At 40.1% G+C, this 5,251-nt stretch overlaps 1 protein-coding gene across 1 annotated transcript in view; it reads left to right on the top strand.

Annotated features, from left to right (window-relative positions):
- Positions 1-404: 404 nt before the first annotated feature.
- Positions 405-5,251, top strand: part of LOC107573723 (gastrula zinc finger protein XlCGF8.2DB-like) — a 10,838-nt gene continuing 5,991 nt past the window's right edge. The window contains exon 1 of the mRNA XM_016260166.1: positions 405-471. The gene's annotated coding sequence lies outside the window, so the exon portion shown is untranslated. The remainder of the gene's footprint in view (positions 472-5,251) is intronic.

The following is a 5,251-nucleotide window of genomic DNA, read 5'->3' as shown; positions in this document are numbered from 1 at the left end:
CTCTGAACGCTCTGGAAAAAAGCAGAAAGCGGCGCGCCTAGTGTTTTCCACACGTTTTTAGGTGCGACATGTGAACAGCCCCTTAAACATTTATTTTAAAAACTGAAATTTAAATGATCAATGAACCTGAATCCTTAAAGTAATTAATTAATTAATTATTACCTAAAGTTGCTTGCCCCTGCTCATTTTAGAACAAACCAAAATACAGTTACAGCCTACATGATGTTTAACATAAATACGTTATTTTTCAGTAAACGTGATTTGCTTCTGTTGTTATTTAGTATCTAACAAAGACGCTTACAATGACATTTACACACTCTTGTACGGTAGGTGGCGGTATGCAGCTAAAAGTTGTTTGCAATCTGCCATTAACCAAGAGAAGAAGAAACTGGACTTTTATTTTGGTCTGGCGATGTGACGTCATAAAGCTGCGCCACGCTCCTGCATTTCTTATTATTCGGCTGAAGAACGGTTTGTGCTTAAGTTTTTAAGTCAATGCAAACTGTTCTATCAACTTGCATGTTTTTACAAGCTACATAAAGTAAATGAATCAATCTTAAATGTTGTATTACTTTTTTAACGTTATTTCTGTGAGTAAAGTGCATCCTCATATTAGTAACGGAAAGAAGAAAGAAGTGAGAGAAACCGAGAATTCGAATAATCGGAACGAGTCATTTGTAAAAATGACTCAGTAATTCGAAGCGCTCGAATCGGCGCGAGCTGAAGACAAACGAGAACAACAAACACAAACTGCAATGCCAACTTTTACAAACCAGCTGCAAAATGTTTTCATGGAAGTGTAATCCATTTCCTATTACGTACAAATAATTAAATACCAAATATAAATCATAAATACCTAAATATTAACTTTATGTATAATTTGTATATTTTAATCTGGTCATTTAAGTCCATTAACTCTCAGAACTAGGGAGCTTATTGAGATGCACTCAGAGATTTAGTTTGCATTTATTTTTTTGAGAATAATTTAATTTCTGTTAATTATTCTCATGTTAAACAGGACAAAGAAAAAAAAACTCCTGCTGAAGCAACTGAGATCCACGTGACACACTATTATACAGATGGAGTTTATTAAAGAGGAGAGTGAAGACAGGCTGTAATATTACAATGAGAGCCACGTCACCAAGGGAGCGATATAAGACGCGCTCGTTTTCTCAGATGCTTGCAGAAAAAGGCTTACCAAAACAAAGTGATTGGGTTCATCTTTTTCACGTTTCCTTGGTTGGTAGATGCACCGGAGACCTGATTATTGCACTTAAAACCTGGAAAAGTCAGATTTTCATGATATGTCACCTTTAAGAGAAATTCTTAGGGTTTATGACGTTTCACCTAAAGAAACCCTTTGGTAACATTTAATGGATATTTTATGCAATGCCCTTAAGTGTAAGGGAAACTTAAGGGCAAACTTAAGGGGAAATTACACTTAAGGTGCTTTATGCAACTGAAAAAACTGATCTCAAAGATCTAGAAGGATTGTACAATGCCAACACACCCGAGATAGGAAGGGGCAAAATTATAAACTAGTAACAAGATTTTATAGCTAATTCTATATCAAACCAGCAACCATTTGGGCAATTTTAATAGCGGGGTAACTGACTCAAATTTCTTGGCAGACTTGAGCATCCTGGCAGCAGCTTTCTGTACTTTTTGAAGATGCGGCAATGCTCTGTTGTCAATTCCAAAATAAAGAGAATTGCAGTAATCTATTCATGAGAAGACCGTCACCATTATTGCCTTCTCAAAATCAGCAATTGATAAAAAAAAAGTTTAGTTTTAGCTAAAAGACGGGAAAAAAAACTTGTCCTGACGACAAAGTTAAAGGGTTAGTTCACCCAAAAATGAAAATTAGGCCATAAATTACTCACCCTCAAGTCATCCTAGGTGTATATTAGGGATGCTCCGATCAGGATTTTTGCAGTCGATACTGAGTACCGATTTTTTTGTAATGGTGATCGGTAGGGCTGGCTATCGAGTTCGATACTTTTTAGGCACAGACCGAATTGCCTCGATACCATCGAGTATCGAAAACGTCTTGTCGTTCGGTACCAAATTTCGATACCTAAGGGGTTAATCTCATCAGCGTCAGTGAGCCAATAAGCCTGCAGCACTTGCCGGTGTGTTCGACTAGAGGCGCGGCGCAGATCGATCATCCGCGAGAGCGATTCGAAAGCACACGGAGCAGTCTGCTCTCTTTAGCTCTTGTGGTACTATAATACCACCAGTATAGAGTAGCGCGAGAGCTGCGTGGAATAGAAATCATTATTCTGTTTGAGCTATGCGTTTTAAAACAAACACTAACTAGTGTAAATGTAGCCTAACGGATGTGTAAACTGAAGACTATTTGAGATTTATTAAAACTATTTTGCACTGATTTTGCACTGTTGGTTACATTTTGTTCCTTTGTGCAGTGGCTCAGGAGATGAGTCTTTGAGTTTGTATAAACATCAACAAGCTGAAAAATAAAACCAAAGTTTTTTGTTAGATAATGTAATCTTCTTAAAATTGATTTCATAAAATTGGTATTTAAAAAAGTATAGTTCAGGAACCGGTATCGGAGTCAAGGTATCGGTATCGATATCGAAAAATTTTGAACGATACCCAGCCCTAGTGATCGGCCGATACCGATGCCGATTCTGCTGCTTCAAGCTTTATATAGACGTTTGATCGGGCGCACGCGCCTGGCTCGAAGTTAACTTCCGGTCTGTGTTTGTTCATCAGTCTGGCTATGGCTCCGGCTACAAACGCAGTTAAAGTTAAGGTGATGAGTAGACTGATGTTGGGCTCAGGTGGTTGTGCTGTGGGATGTGTTTCCCATACATTTATTTATTTGTGGCGCTCGCCACAATATCAAAACGGACTGATTTTCCAAAAGGCTTCGTTGAATAAACATGAGCACTGCATGTTTAAATATCAAAATGAGGCGCTGGGGTTTTTATATCACTGTATTTCTGAAGGAAGACTAGCTTTAGAAAATTTTCGATGTCATTTTCATTTCATCTTGCATGTTATATGCCTGATAAAGCAGCGTTTGTAAGCTCAGCGCTGCTTTGTGTACAGCCGTTACCGGGGAAACCTCTCCCGCTTTAAAGCACCTCCTGCTGGCAGAGAATGAATTTGCATTTTCAGTAAGTCCGTCTGATTTACGCAGCAAACATATTTTGTTTTTCCACGGGTCGGGTAATAAAAACTGTATTCTGATTATTTGCAGGTGGATAAAATAAATCATGAATGATGCAAATATTAAAGCTGCCGTCCATAACTTTTTTTGGTGAAAAATGAAAATCAATATTTGAGCAAGTACATAATCAGCCAGTGTTCAAAACTATCGCCTAACTTTAGCCCGATTCACAACGGTTAGCTTTTAATAATAATCGTTTCTAAATTGAGTGATACAGGTAGGTTTTCGCGGGAAATTTGAGCATGGCACTGCGTCATTGCGTTACGTCTGTAAACATGAAGTTGTCCCGGCTACTAGGCCATCACATGTGAGGATGCTGCAGGTGACGGATCGTTTTTAGCCTTTTCTCACAGCAGCTGGATTAATTACATTTATAATTTTGATGGTGGATTCTAATCCATAAAGGATTATGTGTTTATGAAACACATGTGAATGAAATGAAATTATATTCCAGTTATTCTCTGACCTCATACGTCATCCGCCCGGAGCTGCTTCCGTGTACAACTGTTGGCGCAAGCTAGATTAAAGTGATTATTATGTTTTGAATATGGATATTTGTTTTACAAAAACGCATTGATTCACTACAGGAAGCCTTTTTTCACCCCCCGGAGCCGTGTGAGACACTTTTTTTTATGGATGGGCGCTTTTTATTTAACTTCTTTTGGACTGATGCATGCTACACCCGCTGAGTTGCATTAAACAGCTTGAAAGATCAAAGACAATTTTTTATATAACTCCGACTGGATTCGTCTGAAAGAAGAAAGTCATATACACCTAGATGACTTGAGGATGAGTAATTTATGGACTAATTTTCATTTTTGGGTGAACTAACCCTTTAATTTTTTTATCCATTTTTAAGTCTGAGTCCAGAACAAACGTCTCAGGTTACTTATGTAACCATGGTTCCCTGAGTAGGGAACGAGACACTGCATCCTCTAGGGGTCGCTATGGAGAACGCCTCGTCGTGACCCGTGTCTGCAGCATACCTTGAAAAAACACCAACAATCACCCCCCGGAGCCGTGTGAGACACTTTTTTTTATGGATGGGCGCTTTTTATTTAACTTCTTTTGGACTGATGCATGCTACACCCGCTGAGTTGCATTAAACAGCTTGAAAGATCAAAGACAATTTTTTATATAACTCCGACTGGATTCGTCTGAAAGAAGAAAGTCATATACACCTAGATGACTTGAGGATGAGTAATTTATGGACTAATTTTCATTTTTGGGTGAACTAACCCTTTAATTTTTTTATCCATTTTTAAGTCTGAGTCCAGAACAAACGTCTCAGGTTACTTATGTAACCATGGTTCCCTGAGTAGGGAACGAGACACTGCATCCTCTAGGGGTCGCTATGGAGAACGCCTCGTCGTGACCCGTGTCTGAAGCATACATTGAAAAAACACCAACAACTCGTTGGCCAGCAACAGCCATGACGTCACTACCGGTGCGACTATAGTATAAATAGGCGCCGGGAGCACACATCATTAGAGACTTCAGAGACTTCTTCATCTGAAGTTTGCGTCCGCAGCATGGCAAGAAACCTAGAGGACGCAGTGTCTCATTCCCTACTCAGGGAACCATAGTTACATAAGTAACCTGAGTCGTTCCCTTTTATGGGAACTTCAAACTGCGTCCTCTAGGGGGTCGCTATGGGGAACGGTATACCCACGCCACCATGCTGAGGGGAGTGCACCTACAGCATGTTCCAAAGCTGGAACAGCTAGCAATAATTTACTTAGCTGTGGGAGCAACACACCCAGTTCCCAGTCGAGAGGGGGGCTCGACCTACAGCATGTTCCAATGCTGGAACGGCTAGCAGTAGTTTACCTTGGCTGAGGGAGCACAAACCCAGCTCTCAACGAGAGGGGACTCGACCTACAGCGTGATTGTAAAATCAGAAGGGTAAGCGTACTGCAAGGTAGCCAAACACTCAGCGCATCAGGGAGGTAGAGGAAGGGCCTAAATCGTCTGATGCTGCTGGTTCCAGGTGCTCTGGAGAAACAGAGAACTCCGAATTCAGAGGAATAGCGTTGCTCATTCCAGGTAACCCTT

The sequence above is a fragment of the Sinocyclocheilus grahami genome, unplaced genomic scaffold, assembly GCF_001515645.1.
Source record: "Sinocyclocheilus grahami isolate Dianchi unplaced genomic scaffold, SAMN03320097.WGS_v1.1 scaffold2015.1, whole genome shotgun sequence".
In the NCBI taxonomy this organism is placed as follows: Eukaryota; Metazoa; Chordata; class Actinopteri; order Cypriniformes; family Cyprinidae; genus Sinocyclocheilus; species Sinocyclocheilus grahami.
The sequence above is the reverse complement of the archived record's forward strand: the minus strand, read 5'-3'. Positions and strand labels throughout refer to the sequence as shown.